The sequence below is a fragment of the Notamacropus eugenii genome, chromosome 3 (assembly GCF_028372415.1).
Source record: "Notamacropus eugenii isolate mMacEug1 chromosome 3, mMacEug1.pri_v2, whole genome shotgun sequence".
Classification (NCBI taxonomy): Eukaryota; Metazoa; Chordata; class Mammalia; order Diprotodontia; family Macropodidae; genus Notamacropus; species Notamacropus eugenii.
The window spans coordinates 230712519-230733233 of record NC_092874.1 but is presented as its reverse complement, the minus strand read 5'-3'; the positions used below and the strand labels follow the sequence as shown (position 1 = coordinate 230733233).

Here is a 20715-nt window from a genome sequence, read left to right as displayed (position 1 = left end):
TATGATTTGAATTCTGTGGTAATATTTGTTTGTGTTTAGTATATGCTGAGTCCAATGCTACTATTTGAGAGGGATTCACCTGGATTAAGGAATTCAATTTAGTTTGAATATGATTTGTCAGGTTTGACATACCTCAGGCACTACTGCCTGTGGGCTTGGTACCCCTCTCTGCACTAGAACCTTATAATGGAGCCCTCTCCTTCCTCTGTGGTTAGGCATTCCATTGACTGTGTTCAGTGACAGCAACTGCTTTGATGGTCAGAACTATAACAGGATAAGCTGAAAAAAATTTTCCGGTGACAGGGAGTATTCCTGTCAGTTGAACAAGCATTTATTAAGTACTTATTATGTGGAAGTCATTGTAAAAGGGTCTGAGGACACTGAGACTCAGATATAAGAAGGTCTCCTTTAAGGAACTTAGATTTTACTGGAGGAGATGAAGAGTTTGGCTTGATCTAAATTAGGAGGTAAATCTTGTTTAGATTGCTTCTGTCCAGCTCCTCTGATTTCCATCATCCGTATGAAATGAACATTCCCTGTCCAGATCTATCCTTTGCAGTCATTAACTCCATGAAGTTCTGAGTCCTACTGTGAACTTGGATGGATCTACGACCTGTGTCTAGCTCCCTTGGTTGTGGCATCAGCAGATCTGACCTAAATTGTAGCTTTAACTCAATTTGCCCTATCTAAAAAGATCACCTTAAAGATATCCTGGTGGTTGTTATTTTCTAAACCCTCAGATAGTTTCTTAGACTCAATCTTAATTTCTTTTTGGAATCTATTTGGGTTGAATGACTTGGCAGTGATTACATAGCTAGAAAGTGTTTAATTCTGAATTTGAACTCAAGTCTTCTTGACTACTGGACTGGTACTCTATTGAATGTGCCATGTAGCTGACTTTAGCCATAGAACTGTCCCCAGGCATAGGTTTGAGCATGTCACTCCTTTGCTGAAGAACCTTTAGTGGCTCTCTTTTATTTCTAGGATAAAATTTGATGCCTGTGTTTGCAATTTAAGGCCATTCACAATTTGGCTCCAACCTATTTTTCTCGAGGAAATAAATATTGCTCTCTACCATGGACTCTATGTTCTAGCCAAATTGGTCTATTTGCTTCTCCCCAGATATGAGAGTACAGCCTCTTATTTTCTCCTCCTTTCCAGGCTGGTTCCTATATCTGGAGAGTGCTCCTTCATTTCTGTCTCTTAGAAACCTCAGTTGTCAAGAAGGATTAGTTTGAGGGTGAGGATGTCCTACATGAAATATTTAACAATCTTTCACCCCCAATCCTTAGTTTTGTCCCCCTGAAATTACTATTGCCATGCATTGTCTTTCCTTAGCTGTGTGCCTCCTGATTTACTTCAGAAGAATGTAAGATCGTCAAAGACAGAGACTATTTCCCTTTTGTTTTTATATCTATTCTTAATACATTTCCTGGTACATAGTGGCATTATGCAGATACATTAAAAATTTAATTACATTCTTTCTTCTTTTGGTAATTGTGCTATGTCTCCTTCCTTGATCCTTGACTTGGGATGGTTTTGATCTGCTGTCCAGAGGGGATGAAGTACCATTCTGTCTCTTCTAGTATGGACAGGTCTTGTTGAAGGTAAACTTGAAACGTGTAGTTCCAGTTGTTAGCATATGTGCATAGTCATTAATCATGGAGCCAGAGAAGGCAACCAGATGACCAGAGTGACACTGCCCAAATTTACAAGCACTGGGCAGCCTTTGTCACACCATGAAGGTCAAGGAAATATGTTGTTTGATGTCAATAACTGTTTGGCTTGTTTATTGTAAAAGGAAGGATATGAGCGTTTTATAAGCTTCTATCATGTGCTAGGTGCTTTCCAGATATTATATGGGGGAACCCTGAATTGTGAATATTTTCCAAGGCTCAGAAAGGAGATCATATGGAAGACAAGGACCCTTATTCATTTCTCTCTGGTTTGGATTGAGAACAGTGAGCATAGAAGGGTGCATGAGGCTAAATCAAGGAAGAGCTTTATGATAAGATTAGTTCCCTCCATAAGCTGACTGTCATTCACCTTTCCAGATTTTTAAATTATTTCATTTTTTTCCTCCCACCATTTTCCAGGAAAATTGACTGTTCAATCTCATATCTTTGTTTTTTTTCCAGGATGTACTCCCATGTTGGAATGCACTTTGTTCTCATCTTCATCTTTTGGAATTCCAAGTTTCTTTTGAAATTCAGTTTCAGTGTCATTTTCTACATCATCTTTTCCCTGATCTTTCCAGTTGCTAGTGCCTTTGCCCTGGCCCACCAAAAAAATTTCTATTTATTTTCTATAGGCATATATTCTATCTTGCATAGAAATAAATCCTCTGTATTGGCAAGGATTGTGTCATTGCTTTTATCTTTGTATCCCCAGGATATGGCACTGTGTCTGGCATATAATAAGTGTTCAATACTTTCTTGCTATTCCAGGTAAAGATGACCATATGAAAGGTGCAGTGGACTCAACTCTTCCACCTTTATTCCAATGATGATTTAACAAGAGCAGCAGATCAATCACTAATCCTTAAATCCAAAGTGATCCTTCAGGAAGGTGATTCATCCAAACCAGGGAAAAGGAAAAAAATGAGCCAAAGCTAAGAGACCTGGAACTAGAAACAGTCCAAAATTTTCAGCTCAAGGAGTTCTTAGAAGAGCCATGACTGGGCAAACTCTAGCAGTAGAGTGGATCAGTAGTTCTCCTGAGACGGCATAGAAGAGGCAGAATCTTGATGTTGAAATCCTTGGAGGAGAGAGAAGACCACCCAGTGTCCTGATCAGGGACAGCAACCCAACAAGTTTTAACCTCAAAGTTGGAATGAATGAAGAAGTGGCCTAAGGAGGTGACTTAAAAAGAATGCTCTTAAGGAAAAGGATGGGAAGGGAAATATATTAGGGGAAAAAATGAGGAGATAGGGGAAGGAAATTACTATCTCACATAACCAGAGGATTATGATGAAGAGTCTATAAATATGGAAGAAGATAAGGAGGAATGTGTGATGTGAACCTCACTTTCACCTGAACTGGACAGTAGAGGGTTTAACATAGTCTCTCCCTCTCTCTCTCTGTCAAACACACACAGACACACACAGACACTCAGAGTTTTTTTTTTTTTAAATTTATTTATTTATTTAACTTTTAACATTCATTTCCACAAAATTTTGGGTTCCAAATTTTCTCCCCATTTGTCCCCTCCCCCACCCCCAAACACCGAGCATTCTAATTGCCCCTGTCACCAATCTGCCCTCTCTTCTATCATCCTTCCCTTCCCTTGTCCCCATCTTCTCTTTTGTCCTGTAGGGCCAGATAACTTTCTATACTCCTTTACCTGTATTTCTTATTTCCTAGTAGCAAGAACAGTACTCAACAGTTGTTCCTAAAACTTTGAGTTCCAACTTCTCTTCATCCCTTCCTCCCCACCCATTCCCTTTGGAAGGCAAGCAATTCAATATAGGCCATGTCTGTGTAGTTTTGCAAATGACTTCCATTATAGTCTTGTTGTGTAAGACTAACTATATTTCCCTCCATCCTATTTTGCCCCCCATTGCTTCTATTCTCTCTTTTGATCCTGTCCCTCCCCAAGAGGGTTGATTTCAAATTGCTCCCTCCTCCCATTGCCCTCCCTTCCATCATCCCCCCCACTTATCCCCTTCTCCCCCACTTTACTGTACTGTAAGATAGGTTTTCATACCAAAATGAGTGTGCATTTTATTCCTTCCTTTAGTGGAATGTGATGAGAATAAACTTCATGTTTTTCTCTCACCTCCCCTCTTTTTCCCTCCACTAAAAACTCTTTTGCTTGCCTCTTTTATGAGAGATAATTTGCCCCATTCCATTTCTCCCTTTCTCCTCCCAATATATTTCTCTCTCACTGTTTAATTTCATTATTTTAAGATATGATCCCATCCTATTCCATTCACTCTGTGCTCTCTGACTCTCTGTCTCTCTCTGTCTCTCTCTCTCTCTCTGTGTGTGTGTGTGTGTGTGTGTGTGTAATCTCACCCACTACCCAGATACTGAAAAGTTTCAAGAGTTATAAATATTTTCTTTCCATGTAGGAATGTAAACAGTTCAACTTTAGTAAGTCCCTTATGACTTCTCTTTGCTATTTACCTTTTCATGCTTCTCTTCATTCTTGTGTTTGAAAGTCAAATTTTCTTTTCAGCTCTGGTCTTTTCATCAAGAATGCTTGAAAGTCCCCAATTTCATTGAAAGACCATTTTTTCCCCCTGAAGTATTATACTCAGTTTTGCTGGGTAGGTGATTCTTGGTTTTAGTCCTAGTTCCTTTGACTTCTGGAATATCATATTCCATGCCCTTCAATGCCTTAATGTAGAAGCTGCTAGATCTTGTGTTATGCTGATTGTATTTCCACAATACTTGAATTGTTTCTTTCTAGCTGCTTGCAATATTTTCTCCTTGACCAGGGAACTCTGGAATTTGGCCACAATATTCCTAGGAGTTTCTCTTTTTGGATCTCTTTCAGGCAGTGATTGGTGGATTCCCTGAATACTTATTTTGCCCTCTGGTTCTGGAATATCAGGGCAGTTTTCCTTGATAATTTCATGAAAGATGATGTCTAGGCTCTTTTTTTGATCATGGCTTTCAGGTAGTCCCATAATTTTTAAATTGTCTCTCCTGGATCTATTTTCCAGGTCAGTTGTTTTTCCAATGAGATATTTCACATTATCTTCCATTTTTTCATTCTTTTGGTTTTGTTTTGTGATTTCTTGGTTTCTCATAAAGTCATTAACCTGCATCTATTCCATTCTAATTTTGAAAGAACTATTTTCTTCAGTGAGCTTTTGAACCTCCTTTTCCATTTGGCTAATTCTGCTTTTGAAAGCATTCTTCTCGTCATTGGCTTTTTGACCCTCTTTTGCCAATTGAGTTAGCCTATTTTTCAAGGTGTTATTTTCTTCAGCATTTTTTGGGGTCTCCTTTAGCAAGGTATTGACCTGCTTTTCATGCTTTTCTTTCATCTCTCTCATTTCTCTTTCCAGTTTTTCCTCCACCTCTCTTACTTGATTTTCAAAATCCTTTTTGAGCTCTTCCATGGCCTGAGCCCATTGGGTGGGCTGAGATACAGAAGCCTTGACTTCTGTATCTTTCCCTGATGGTAAGCATTGTTCTTCCTCATCAGAAGGGATAGGAGGAGATATCTGTTCACCAAGAAAGTAACCTTCTATGGTCTAATTTTTTCCCCCTTTTTCTGGGCATTTTCCCAGTCAGTTACTTGACTTCTGAGTGTCCTCTCCACACCTACCTCACCTATAGATCCGCCCAGTCAGCGCTTGGCGTCTGAGATTCAAATGCTGCTTCCCAGCCTTAGAGCTTCAGCGGGGTGGGGCTGCTATTCAGTGTGAGATTAAGTTCAGGTGCTCAGATGGGGTCAGGGCCATCACAAGGGGCTCAGTTCCCTCAGGGGGTTTATGTGGAGACCTTCAACAATGGATCCAAACTCTTCCCTGCTTTGGGAGCCCTTGTCTGCTGCTGCCTCCACTGCTGACTCCCGAGGGGGCCTGGGTTATGGGGACATCCTGCTCTCCTCTCAGAGAGCTGGAAAGACTCTAACTGACCTTTGGCACCTGTGGGTGGAGGGTCCTGCGAGGCTGCTGGAGATTCTGTCCCTGAAGCTTGCTTGGATCTGCTCCTCTCAGCACTGTGTGGCCAAGGCAGGGCTGGGCTCTGCTCCGGGTCTGGTGTGTGGCAGACCTTTTGGGTCAGTTTTTCAGGTCTTTCTGGAACAGAAATCTCCTCCACTCCATTGTTATGTGGCTTCTGCTGCTCCAGAATTTGTTGGGAGTTCTTCTTTACAGGTATTTTATGGGCTGTGGGTTCGGGGCTAGCATATGTGTATCTTTGTACTCCGCCACCTTGGTTCCTCCCTCCTTAATCAATTTTTAAAAAATTTTATTCATGTACCTTATTTTTATGTTACAGAAGTGTACAGATCACTCCCATCTTGCAAGACATCTCTTGCAGCAAAATAAAAGTTAAGAAGTGACCTCATCTGAAAGTGCTTGTAGTATTTCACATATGTAACACTCTCCCTCACATCTTGCTATAAAAAATTACAGAATCTACAACTCTCTCACTCCCACCCTTCATCCAATCAAAATTTAATAATAAGATTCTTGTCACAAATATAGTCAAGTAAAACAACTTCCATTAAAATACAGGATATGTACTTATGTATAAATCCATATTTCTTTTTTTTAAATTTAACATAGTTTTAACATAGTTAAACATAGTTATATTTTTAACATAGTTTGTAACAGATAAAACAATTCAAACTTTTGGTCAAGTGATACTGCTTTTTAAAGCATTTGCAATATGGACCACAAAAGAATTTTTTAAAAACATTAACCAACTGAGACACAAATAATATTTATGTTTGCTAACTTCACAAGCTCTTGACCTAATTGTCTCCACAGTATTTCTAAGAATTAAAGGACCTTAACTTATTGTTGTTGGTCTAAAGTCCTAAACCTAATAGCTTAATTTTAGACTTAACCTTGGATCTTCCCATACCAATAATCCATAATTTAATAGATCTGGTATTAAGCTTACAAACCTTTTGACTATAGGAAATTGCCACCAATAGTAGAGACATTGCAAGGAAACAATATCTCCCCAAATTCATGTCAATTCCAGGCAGGAGTAGATTGCAACCTGCATTCAGTCAGGTTTAAAGTCTTTCAAGTGCCAGTGGGGAAATTGAGTCAGGAGAATCCTACCTCATTCCAGATTGAACAGCCATTCTCCCACCCTTCCCATGAAATCACCTTTGCAGTTCATACCAGCATCTCACAAGCTTACTGGCATCATGAATTGCAGGCTCAGACAGCCTTTCTTGCTATCCATATCCGGAGTTAGACTCAGAAGAACAGTCACTTAAGAGTCCCATAGTATCTAAAAATAGCAAGTTCCAATAACCAGGTTTCAAATATGATTGTAATTTTACTTTGGCTAAGGAACATCTTTTGAGGCAAGTCTTAAGTGGCTTACATGCCTTTCCATACATGTTCTAGTTTCTGATCAAATAACAATCATAAAATCAAATTTACATTAAAACCTTAATGTTTCCATCAATGCCAAATTTTACTCGAGGTTACCTTCCTCTAGGAAATTTAGTCTAAAATTCTTTTCCCCAAACCAAAGATGTCATTGATTTGTTCTCAGTAATTAATTTAGGCAATTGTTTTAATACTAATTGCTTTTACCTCACTTTATAACATGTCTAATTTTTCTCCCCATCACTCCCCTCGCCCCACTTCCTAATACCTTGAATTCTGATTACTCCTTCCCTCAATGTACCATCCCTTCTATCACACCCCACCATTCCCCTATCCCCATCTTCTCTCTTTTCTTGTAGGGCAAGATAAATTTCTATATTCCATTACCTGTATTTCTTATTTCCTGATTATATGTAATAAAAATTCTCAATATTTGTTGATAATACTTTGAATTCCAACTTCTCTCCTTCCCCCCCCCCCCCAACCCTACTGAGAAGGTAAGAAATTCAATACAGACTAAATATGTGTCATTTTTCAAAAGACTTCCATAAAAATTATGTTGTGTAATACTAACTATATTGTCCTCTTTCCTCCTCTATCACCCCTTATATTGTTTCCCCTTCAATTGACCTTGCCCCTTCTGGAATATGTTTATTTCTAGTAACTCCCTTCTCTCATTTGCCCTCCCTTCTATCATTCCCCTCACCCCACTTGTTGCCTCCTCCCCTACTTTCCTGTGGTGTAAGATAAATTTTCATATCAAATTTAGTGAACATACTATTCCCTCCTTCAGCCATATGTGGAGAGAGTAGCTTCACTTTTCCCCTCTCTCCTTCTCCCTTTTCTCCTCCATTGAACAAGATTTTTCTTATCTCTTTTTTTGAGTTATAGCCTGCCCTGTTCCATTTCTCCCTTTCTCCTCCCAGTATTTTCCTCCCTAACCCCTTAATTTTTATTTTATTGTATTTTATGTTTTTGTGTAGTATCATCTCTTCTGGTTCAACACACCCTGTACTCTTTGTCTATATATATATGTGTGTGTGTGTGTGTGTGTGTGTGTGTGTATGTACAATCTCTCCATCTACCCAAACACTGAGAAAAGATTAAAGAGTTATAAATATTTTCTTTCCATGTGGTAATGTAAACAGTTCTGCTTTAGAAAGTCTTTTATGATTTTTCTTTACTGTTTACCTTTTCATACTTCTCTTGATTCTTGTATTGTAAAGTCAAATTTTTTATACAGATCTGGTCTTTTCCTCAGTATGAATGATTGAAAGTCCTCTATATCATTGAATGACCATTTATTCCCTTGAAGTATTTTACTCAGATATGCTGGGTAGGTGATTCTTGGTTTCAATTCCAGTTCCTTTGACCTTTGGAATATCTCATTCCAAGCCCTTTGATCCCTTAATGTTGAAGCTGCTAGATCCTGTGTTATCCTGATTGTATTTCCACAATACTTAAATTGTTTCTTTCTAGCTGCTTGTAATATTTTCTCCTTGATCTGGGAACTCTGAAATTTGGCCACAATATTCCTAGGAGTTTCTCTATTTGGGTCTCTTTCAGGAGGTGATCAGTGGATTCTTTCAATATTTATTTTGCCCTCTGGTTCTAGAATATCAAGGCAGTTTTCCTTGATAATTTCACGGAAGATAATGCCTAGGCTCTTTTTCTGATCATGTCTTTCAGGTAGTCTCATAATATTTAAATTTTTTCTCCTGGATCTATTTTCCAAGTCAGTTGTTTTTCCAATGAGATGTTTCACATTATCTTCTATTTTTTCAAACTTTTGGTTTTGTTTTCTAACTACTTGGTATATCTCAGGTCATTCATTTCCCTGAACTCAATTCTCTCTTTCAAAGAACTATTTTGTTCAGTGAGCTTTTGAACCTTCTCCTCCATTTGGCTAATTCTGCTTTTTAAAGCTTCCTTCTCCTTATTGGCTTTTTGGACCTCTTTTTCCAATTGAGTTAGCTTCTTTTTAAAGCTGTTATTTTCCTCAGCATTTTTTGGTTCTCCTTTAGTAAGCTGCTAACTTGTTTGTCAAATTCTTCTATTGTCTAAGAGAAGTTGAAGTTCCCTTTGGAGGCCCTGGAGGCAGGGGCCTTGACTTCCTCTTATAGTATGCCTTGTTCTTCTTCATCCTAAAGGATGGATTGAGAGACACCTGTTCTCCAAGAAAGTAACCTTTTATGGTCTTATTTTTTTCCTGTTTTGGGCATTTTCCCAGTCAGTTACTTGACTTCTGAGATTCGTCTCCACAACCACCTCGCCTCCAGTTCTGACAAGCCAGCACTGGGGCCTGAGAGTAAGATGAACTGCTCCAATCCCTCAGGGTCTTTAGCACTGCCAAGATAGATTCAACCAGTTCTAAAAGGCCTGTGTCTAAACAAGAAAGTTTAGTAATGGGAGCAATATCACAGTACTAATGGTTTATAACATTGTTTGAATAGAAGTATTGGTGTTTTACTGTGATAATTGCTGTTAGAGAAATTAAGAACCCAGTCAACCAAGAGCAAAGGATGACCAGGGCACAGACTTAGTTGCTTGTGATGGTTGTATGATGTAGGGGTTTCCAGATGGCACTATACTGATCATAGGACATGACAGCCAGAAAGTAAAACTTGGTGGCCCCCAGAAATATTGCAAAACTAATCAGTGATGGAGCTAACAAAGCAAATGGTTTTATTTCCTATAGAGATACCATGGCAGGAGTCTGGTGGTAAAAAGAGATTTGAAGAGAATGTCTAAGATGGAGAAATTCTGAAGGACAAAATCCATGAGGGTTTGGAGGTGAGAGTCCAGCAGAGACAGCAAGATGATGGTCAGATTGTCAATGATGCTTAATATGTAAGTGAAAAAGAGAAAGAGGAAAAGCACAACTTGGAATTGGGGATACTCTGTCAGACCCAGCATGATAGTCATTAAATGTGGTGAGGATTTTCACTGTGTCCTTGACTGGATCTGAAAGTGAAAAGATGAGCAATCAGGAGCAAGAGTGGGAGTGTTGGGAGCCAGGTTGAGAGAGGAATGGAATAAGTTCCTAAAAGTCCTTTATGTCATATTGGTATTGGTTTCTCATAAGCTCCATTTCCTTTGGGTCCTGTATAGTACAATTGGTCTTGAAAGTCCTTATCAGTGATTTCACATTGTACTCCTCAAATAGCAACCACATTTCATTATATTCACATAATACAGTTTGTTCAGCCATTTCCTATTTGTCTAAAAAACTTGTCTTGGATTCTGTTTTTTTTCTTGTCCCCTCCTCTTTCTTTAGCTCTACTTTTAGGATCAGGTACTTTATTTTGGTTGCAGTTATTGCCTGCTCTCTAGTATTCTTTTTCTTACCTTCTTTTCCCTCTCTAACCCCATTTTAATCTTTTTGTTCAGGAAATTGTATTTCTATATGAAATTCTTATGCATCTGTGCGTATGTTCAACTCTCCTTTCTCCATTTCAGATAAGAGTGAGGTTAATCTAATGCTTACTTCTTCTCTCTTTCCTCCATGTTTGCATCCTTTTCTTAGGCATTCCAATAATGAACAACAGTAAATTTAATTAGCTTGTACCTCTCTCTCTATGCTATTATTTCCCCTTTATCCTTCTTTCTTTTTCTCTTCACAGGACTCTTGGAATAGATCTTATCAATCCCCCCATGACCTCTGTTTTTCTTATTTACCTGCCACAGTATCACTTGAAGACATTCAGCTTGTGAAAGGACACATTTCTTCTCTATCACAATGTTAGCAATACATTATCATATAGCTCCTTTCCATTTTTCAAATAAATTTACCTTTTTAGGTTTCCTTGTTTTCTTTTGGCATTTAATATTTCCTATTCAACTTTGATCTTTTCTTCAGAAAGACTTGAAAGTCCTGTTCCACTAAAGGTCAATTTTCCCAATATTGAGAAAAATAAAAACAAAACAATAACCCAACAACCGAGCTTTTCAGGTTAGGTTATAATTATTTATAAGCCTGTATATTTTAGTTTTTGCATTAGGATATTCCAAAATCGCCTCTCAGTTTTATAATAGTTGCTACCAGGTGTTTTTTTTAAATCTTAATTATAATCTGCTGGTACTTTACTTGCTCCTTTCTGGATTCTTATACTATCTTTCTTTTTGACATGGAATCTTTGGATATTTTCTATAACATTGTTGGACTTCTTTTGGACAAGTTTATTTCAAGAGGTGATTGGTGGAGTTTTCTCTGTTTATTTTAGCTTTATTTTATTCTTTAATGCGATAGAACTGGCAGCTTTCTACTATGATTCATTTTGAAATATTGTGTCCAGACTTATTTTTTTTTCTGAATCATGGTTTTCAGGGAGTCTAATGGTTGTTGGTGTTTTTTTGTCCTAGGTTGGTATTTTTTGAGATTATATATTTTGCATTTTCCCATGTTTTCAATATTCTTATAGTATTCTAATATTTTCAGATGTTTGTTGGAATCATTGATTTCTTTCTAATTTCTTCTCATTTTCATGGAGTTAATTTCTTTAGGTAAGGCTTATCATTGTCTTATCCAAAATAAACAATTCCCTTCCAAAATTTTCTAAAAGCTATTTTTAAACAAAAAGACTTTTAGAGCTTTTATTTCTTTTCTTTTTAATATCTTGCTTCCTTTCTTCTAGACCTTGTGGAGAAATCCATTTTTCCTTTTAGTTTCTACTTTCAGTTGTTATGGAGTTAAAGTTGCAAGAAATTTTGATACTGGTTGGTGCCCTTAAAAAAATTCCTCATCTTTTGATTTTAGTTCCTGATCTGGGGTTGTGTGCCAGAGCCAAATTCTGTCCCATGCTCTGTATTTGGATAGAACGGTTGTATCTGCTTGGGCAGGGCACCTTGGGGATAATAGGTTCCTGTATTAGGCTCTGTTATATCTTTGTGGATCAAAGTGCTGAAATACTTGCTGTATTCCTCCATTTCTCTCAACCCTATCCCATCTGTAGCTATTCTCCTGTCTTCCTGGATCATCTGAATTTTCATCCTACAGATATAAAAGTAGTCCCTTTCAGAGTTTGGGAAGAGACACCCATCCTATGAATATAATACCATTTCCTAGAAGACTAATAGGGTTTCAAGAAAGGGGCCTCAGGAGCTAGGGTCTTTTTGGCTTCTATGTCTTGTCCTGTTCTTTAAGTATCTCCAAGAGAAAGAAGTATCAGGCAACCTCTTTTATTATTCTACAGCTCTTGCTGGAAAACAAAATGATCTGAGTTGTCCTTGTATCTTCCCTTTACATTAATGCGAAAGCAATTGGTCCGATACTGAACTCTAAGGGAGTAATCAATGTCTCCAATTTGCTGTGTACTCCAGTATCACCATGATCCAAAAGACCAATTCCCAATATAGCCTTTTCTTCCTACAGTTTGGATCCATATACACATTCTTTTCTAAATCCTCAGGAATAAAGCACATTCATTTTGAATCTTATAAAAAGTCTGGTTACCTTCACTTGAAGAACACTTGAAGAGCAATACAAACCAAGAAGTTTAGTAAAAAGCTAATAGATATGGCATCACCTAGTCCTGTACTTGCTTTGTGTACATTTGCACTGTCTCTATTCCTGGCACTGATACAAAATCAAACTGAGAAACTTTCCTACTTGAGTAAGTAAATAGGTACACTTAGAAAAAAAAGGGACTTTGAGAGTAAGAATATATCTGGACTTTGTGTTCCAGAAGAAATGATGCTGGTGACCTTGGCAAGCAGGTTGTGGATTCATTCTTGGCAGGTTCTACACTAACCAGTATGACTCAGGTTTTAACAGCTCTATTTAGGATTGGCACTGGGGTATCAATTGTGTGAGGAAACAAAAGGTGCCCTGGGGAGACTGTTTTGAAGATACTAATGAATTTCATTCTTTGGTGATTTTGGAAGCAAAGTCATTAAGAGATGGCTAAGAGAAAGTGGTCCTAAAAGACAGGAAGGAAGGAAAATAACAGGAGAACATCAGTTGCAGCTCTAGACTTTGGTAAGAGAAACAAGAAGGACAAAGTTCAGCAGCCTGCTGCCTACTGGGCTGTTGACATCCTCAATACTTTTCCAAATATCTGCTGTCTAAATGAGGAGTCAGCTTATTCTTGGATGAAGGCTATCTACAGAAAGTATTTCCTATTTTCCTTGGGAACTGGAGGAATGATAGACTACATTAATATCATACCTTAGTATTTAGAGTCAGAATGGGACACTGTAGTAGGAATGCTACTAGCAGCTGCTGTAGAGGGTATAAGACTAATAACACCAGCACACAGAAGGGCTGCTAACACAGGTTCTAGAAATGCTTTTCTAAAGGAAAGATAGTCTCAAAGGAGTTATTCTTACTTTAAATAATGCATAAAAATAAAGATATAAGTAGAGAGAAGTGAGTATCCAAGAAAGAGTTTAACAGACAGGGCTTCAACTATCTAAAAAAATAATTTACATCACCAGACCAGGGAACACCAACATCACAAAACCAGGGGGTTTCTTAACAGGGGTACTCAGTGTCTCATGTGTCCAAATCACACAGAAACATTTTTCCTACGAGTCAGGCCCAATATAACACTAATTGCCCAGTATATACAGACTCAGCCCCTGATTGACTCAGAGCCAGAAGGTATACAACCTAAGTGACTCAGCACAGCTGTGAATTATCAGGGTTCAAAGAAGATTAATCCTTCAGATGTTTACAATTGAGCACAAGCCTGGGAAACTAAACTCTAAGGAAAAAAAAGCCAACAAAACCCCACTTTGCTTGCATGTACAGACAAAATTAGAGAGCCAGGGTTTGAGCTCATATCCTCACTGGATATCACATCCAGTACTTTATCCATTTAACCAGTGTTATCAGGTTGATGCGGTGCATTTCCCCTCTCTGCAAGGAAAATGTCCACTTGAAGACTGCTTTCTAGGAGAAAATTACAGATTTCCTTTCTTACCAGTCATTCTTTTGCCCCAACTTCCTTTCTGATATTGTCTCTCAAGGTTCCTCATGCCCCTTTGCTGTCACTCCCTAATTCACTTACACAGCAATGACATATTGATGTGAGCTCTAATAGATACAATTTCACCTCAGGGACTTATTGTCTGTGTGATCTTGAGGAAGGCACTTAAAGTAATAGTTTGCTTCAGTTTCTTCTTCCTCAAAATGGGGATGATAATAATAGTAACTATCTCCCGGGGTTGTTGTGATGATCAAATGAATAATAGTTGTAAAGGGTTTAGCAGAGGGCCTAGTAAAATTAGGCACTATATAAATGCCAGCTATACTATTGTTCTTATTAATTTGGAAGGAATATTTAGGTTTTATCAGATCTTTGGGGTTGTGTGGACCACTGCCCTTAAATGGGGCAGAATGGAGAGGGGCTTCCCCCATGATACCAACCTTAAAAATGTCCTGCTCTTATGCTTCAGTGTGGTGTGGAAGTGCTCATAGGTCCTGGAAGTCTTTACTAGTGAAGCTTAAATTCTTATAGGCTCTGCCATGATGAAAGGTTTCAAGTATTTCTACTAAGAAGTGTACTGGTAGATATTTATCAACTAGTTCTTTTACCAAAAAAATAAGTATGCATGACATACCTTTAAGCTTGATCTTCATTAATAGCATTTGTTCCTTTACTCTTATAATTCTAGACAATCAATAAAACAGTAAATCAAGCCCTCATTTGTAACATTTGCTGATTTCTGTGGTGTAAATGCTCACAGTGAAAATTGAACAATTATCTTCTGAGTCAGTGAGAGCTGGTTCCAACACATCACTGGACATAGGTAACTGACTGTGTGCTTCTGAGGACTATCTTAGCTGAGGATGGAGAGGCTCATTACTGGAAGACTAAATGATGACTTCTCAGATTGTGGCAATTCATTAAATAACGAAAAATACAAAATATCCTTCAGTTAAGTACTTAATTTTTTCTTTTTTAATGTTTGAGTTTCTTTATATAAATATGTTCATAAAAATATAAAGTTTATATTTGTTTATAAGTCCTGAGAAATGTATCCCAAATATAAAGTATGTTATTACATAGGATAGTAATTAGGACTGTCCAGGGAAAAGTCTATGGTTCCAAATGTAATTTTAAAAATCACATATGTAAAGCACCATAACCATATAAAATATCAACAAGAAATGTTGATGTGACATCCTCAAAGAGGCCAGTTTACTTATAAAAGATTAATTAGCATTTTGTGCAATATAAATATATGAAAAAGAACAAGTTACAAAAAGAAGTTATGGTCTTAGTGCCAGTTTATGTGGCCATTAGTAAACTGAAAAAGACTACAATAAGGATGTACCCTTTTCCAATATTCATCTTATTTCTGTCTTCAGCTGCTGCCTGATCACTTAGTTTATCACCCAGGTTTTGAAGAATTGCACCTGGACATGAACACCAGGGTAATTTTTCCGGCCACAATCATGTTTCAAAGTGATAATTCCCATTAAATAAAATTTGCCAGCATCTGGAAGGTAGCACATTAAAGGCTCACCACTGTCATTCAGGCAAATATCAATAATTCTCTATACTTTTTTGCTGCACAAAACGAAGTCACCATAACGCGTCCTCTATAACTTTTTTCTCTGTTACCGGTGTCCCAGGGAACATCATCTAGTTCAGCTTCTTGTGAAGCCGAAGTATTTAAAGTACTGAAAGCATCACTCTGATAAAAGAGCACCGTGGGTCAGTAGCGTAGGTGAAGCTACCCCATACTGACCACAGGACGGCGCCCACGAGTCAAGGACCGGTCTTATTTAGAGGGTTGCGGGATGTGGGACCTGTGGTAGCTGCGGCACTGTTTCCCAGTCCTCTGACGTCAATGCAAAGCTCGCGCTGGTCTCTTAGCTTGTGGGGCCCGGTACTTATTTTCCCCCACACAGCAACCATCAAAGCCCCAGCTTTAAGAGTGAGGTTAAAAAAAAAAGTAGAGGTAAATAAAAATTGTATCTTGCACACATTCTGGAATGTCATTGAAAGGATTTGGGGAACAGCGGCGATCGCGGACGGGGCAGCGCTGATTACTCCGGCATTTGGGCTGCGGATGCTGCTGCTGGCGTCCTTGCTGCAAGAGGAGATGTGCCCAGGGATCTGAATTATCATCGGAAACATGAAGAGAATTGGGTTTCTCCAGCAATTTGCGCTGTAGCCCTTGCGATCTTGGACAGTTTAGCTTAACTCACTTGGATCCTAATTGCAGAAAATGTTGCCTGGAAGAACCAGTTTGATACCTGGAATAACAACATCTATATGCAGGTGTTATTTCTGAAGTGTGTGGATGAAACTGGGGCGATCCCCCCAAGTACCGGCTTTTCTCAAGAGTGAGAAACCTAAACTATTCAGGGAACTAAAAAATCAAGTATGTTCTTGGTTCAGACCCTGTCCTAAAGCCGTTGGATGAAGAACTAAACATCCTCAAATGGAACGCATAGTATGTAGAGAAGAATTCCCCCACGAAAAATTGGAACATATATAAAATATGCTTTCAGTTTTGTCATTTATTTTCTTCAGTGAATTTTGCAGTACCAATCGTTGTAATCTTTAATCACCTTTGGGATATTAATTCCTTACTGTGAGGCATTAAATACTTTCTACTTTGAATTGAAAGTTTCTCCATCTCAAACGATTTAAAGCCAGTTGGTCAAAGGTACAGACTCCGTTTAAAAATGTTCTCATTCTAGTTGGTACCACTAACGAGATGTTTTTTCTTAAAAAACAAACAAACTTGTAATTAATTATGCAAATGATAGAATTTGTTATAATCGGACCAGTTCAAGACTCCGTAGACTTTAAATGTTGGGACGTGAATAAGGAAATGATGAACATATCTTGTCTGTATGCTGTTCTCCTTTTTTGTAAGCAATGACTGGAAATCAGAAGCAAATAGGATATGCTGTGTCTCAAACATTGTCTGCCAATGACCTCTTCGTTTCTGTGACATGCCAGCTTTCCTTTTAATGGAAATATTGTACTTTATAACCAATGCTAGTTCAGAAAACATTTCATCATTATGTACTGATTCAACCTTTGTAACTCCGAAAAACACTCGGAGAAGCGAAGATCACACAGAAAACCCCGAGAGGGGCGTGTGTAGATCCGATGTTTGATGTGTGTTCTTTTCAGTGTTTGATTTTGTTACAGTTAATGAGTAAAAAAAAAAAAAGATTAATTTATTAAGCCGGACTATAAAAGTTTTTTGAAATGCTGAAGTACCTCTTTAAAAAAAAAAAGGGGGAATTAAGACCTGATGCCGAAACCCTGAATTTCCTTCAGCAAGTAATTCACTTGACTTCCTCCAGATGTTGAGTATCTAATTCTCAGCGGGTTTCTCTTGAAAATGTAAAACATCCTCAGGTGCCTAGCCTTTAAGCCAGAGAAACTTAAAACTCTCAAAGCTGGTTCTCTCTGGGCACTACACTCCAAGACTTCTCCAGCTATTCCCTCACCAGGAATAATTTGCTCACCCTACTGAATCAGAACAGAACTCATAACAAATAACTCAGAGTGACTAGGGGTTAACATAGTTTATAGATAGATATTTGGAAAACCTCTCCAACTGGGGGGGAGCTGCTGATGACCTTTTTGAGATAAATCTGTAAGTGGCGCTGAAGGGCAATAGCTGGATCTCACTGTACCATCACTCTTGGATGTAATTTGTATTCCGCCGCTAGTAGGAGAGTTAGGAAGTGGTCTTCAATTTAGTCAATTGCGCCTGATACTGGATTCGAAACTGCTTTTTGATCTTTCTTCCTCTCCTACCTATTTTTAGCACTTTAATTTTAGTCTTAGCCACATTCTTCTTTAGTGAATCTGCCTGTTACAATGACTTAAATCAGTCTCCTGCAATTCAGTAACACCCCTTTCACTTATGAGGTTAACAACTAACCACATTTCCCCAGTGAAATGACTAGTCCTTATTTTTATCATTCTTCTGTCTCCAAAGAGCTGTTTGATATCTCATTTTTTCCTGAATTTTATTTTGATTGGTCTTAAAACAGTTATATGTAAATGAGCAGGAGGATCACAATTCTCAGAAGCTCTAAGTTCTTAGAACAGTCTTCACCATATTCTGTGTCCTTGAGACTGTTTCTTTATGCTCACATATCATTAGTTTTTAATAAGTGAAAGCTTGTCTTTTAAACCATCCAGTTGTTTACCTGTAAAAGAGAAAAAGAAAGAAATGCATAATGCTTTGTTTATATCCTTTACCAGTAGTTGTAACTCTTTTTCATTATGAAAAAAGTAGTTTTTTTGTCTATCCCTTTTAGCATCAAACTACTGTGTATGAAAACAGTTTACATGCTGTTTAGTTTTTTTCTAATGATAGGTATTTCATTGTATAATCCAGATCTTTCTTTATTGATGCCATATCTTCCTTCACTTTCTTTAAAACGTTAGTCTGATTTGATGTCTTAGGTTAGGTCTCTTTCTGTTTCTTGGGAAATTGTTGAAGTTTATTTGTTTTTCAGTTTTTTTCTGAATCTTTTAGTAGTTTGTATTTGTTCATCATACAGGAAGCTTTATTCTATTGTTTACTTAGTTACTTGTCAATTCCCATTTTCTATTTGAGCAACTATTCCCTCTGAGGCTCTGTGGTTGCTCCCCTTTTTTTTCTTTCTTTCCTCCTTTAAATCTCTAATTTGGAAGGATTTTTACCTATTCAAAGAAGACTGAGGAGCTATATAAGCTCCTTGTTGCATAATTCAAGAAATTCAAGAGATGGGAATGCATTATTCAAGAGATAATTTTGGAATATGAAAGGGGTGTGGTAATGCCCAGACACTTGCATTGTTTCATTGAAAACAGGCCATGCTTCACATATAACATCCTAATTTCTTAGTAATACTAAGAATCCAGGAGGTAATGATACAATGAGAAAATCTTTTATGCAGTGCACAGGGCTGCGAAGCATGTTTCTCTGGAGTCTGGGATCAGGAGAATAATATGTGGTGGGCTTTAGATGGAGCAAATTAGGAGGGGGAGGCTGTTTATAGAATTACATATGGATAGGGACACCTGAGCATATTTGTAGGAAAAGATATTTAGAAATTGAAGATGAAAGAAAGAGAATGATAATTGTGGAAGAGGCAAGCTTCCAGAGGAGATGGGAAGGGGTGGGATCAAGGGCATCAGTAGAATCATTAGTTTTGACAGGGAGAAAGGCAACCTTTTCCTCAGGGATTAGATGAAAAGAGGAAAGGGAGATAGAGAAGTTGAGTGGTAGAGGAACTGTAAAAGTTGAAGGCAAAGTCACCTATTGAGAGATATGTGAGTAGTAACAGGGATTTGAGGAGAAAGGAGAATGCTTGGAATAGCCATTGAAGATTGCAGAATGTCAATCAGGAAAGAAAAAGGAGTCAGAAAATATGGATTTGAATTCCTGTTCTGCCAGTTGCTGACTATGTGACCTTGGGCAAGTCACTGAACCTCTCTTGGCTACAGTTACACCATCTTTAAAATGAAGAAGCTATGGAAATGCCCATTGTATTTGATGTTTGTTAAGTTCAGAATAAGAATAAATTAAAGAAAAAGAAAGGTAATAGGTAAAACCAATGGAAAGGGTTGGGTTAGATTATCTTTAGGGAACTTTGCAGCCTTTAAGTCTATACTTATACTGTGAGAGCTCAAGTGAAGCTTGACCTTTAGAAGAAATGGTAATTCATCATTCAGTTAACAAGCAATCATTAAACATGTATTGTGTGCCAGGCAGAATCAAAGTCTTTATTTTTATTCATTTCCTATTATTTGGTATGTATAAATACATTGGACCGGTGTTGTAACCATGCTTGTCCTTCTTGGTTTTTTAGGAAACAGTCTTTACTTTATTTAGTCAATGGTTTAGTTATGCACAAAAAACTGATTCTGAAACAGTTTCTGTGGCAATAATCAGTCATTTCCTGTTGATTTAGATAGAATCAACTTCATTTAAAATTGATATTTTTTTGTCCTTCCATATCCAATATCATCCTACTTTTCTTGCAAATATGTATGCTGATATATGTATTCTGTATATATGTATACAAATATATGTATACTGATGCAGCCTTTGTATTCTTTCTTTTCTTAGTCCCAATCCGTATATTTCTTTCTTTCTTTTGGCATTCTGCTCTGGGCACATCTTAGTATTGAAGCCATCTGCTATCAAAGTCCTTGTTGACTTAGCTCCCAGGTTCTGTTCCATAGATTTCTCTATGGAAATCACAGATCTTTCTCCATATTCATGAGTGTGGGAAGGGCCCTGCTTACAAAACATTTCACCCTTCTTCTATTTAGCTGTAAATTCATATATATTATAGCTTCATTTATAGCAATACTGTTGGTATGATGGTGGTTTGGTTCCTTCAGAAGAGTATCAATTTATTTGTCATTGGACAAGATTTTTTACATGGAGAGTATCAATAATTAAATTAATATTTATGGGCAGTCTAAAAGTAGTGTGATCATTAGGGAGAAGGCATGGATCTATGACTGGAACTGGTGATCATCTGTGATCTCTACTGGTGGAGAAAACACTCACATTTATCTACTTAAATCAAATGATTTACTATGTCATTCACCTACTCAATAAACTTCAACGTCTCCTGATCGCTTCCCAAATCAAATGTAAAATTCTGTTTGACACACAAAGCTCTTCCTAACTTCACCCACTTCCAATTCCCTAGACCTCTTATATCTTCCCCTTTTTCCCTCCAGTCCCTACATAGT

General features: G+C 37.8%; 1 pseudogene; it reads left to right on the top strand.

Moving 5' to 3' along the window:
* The first annotated feature begins 15824 nt into the window (after positions 1-15824).
* Positions 15825-17187, top strand: LOC140534201 (selenoprotein F-like; annotated as a pseudogene).
* Positions 17188-20715: the final 3528 nt, after the last annotated feature.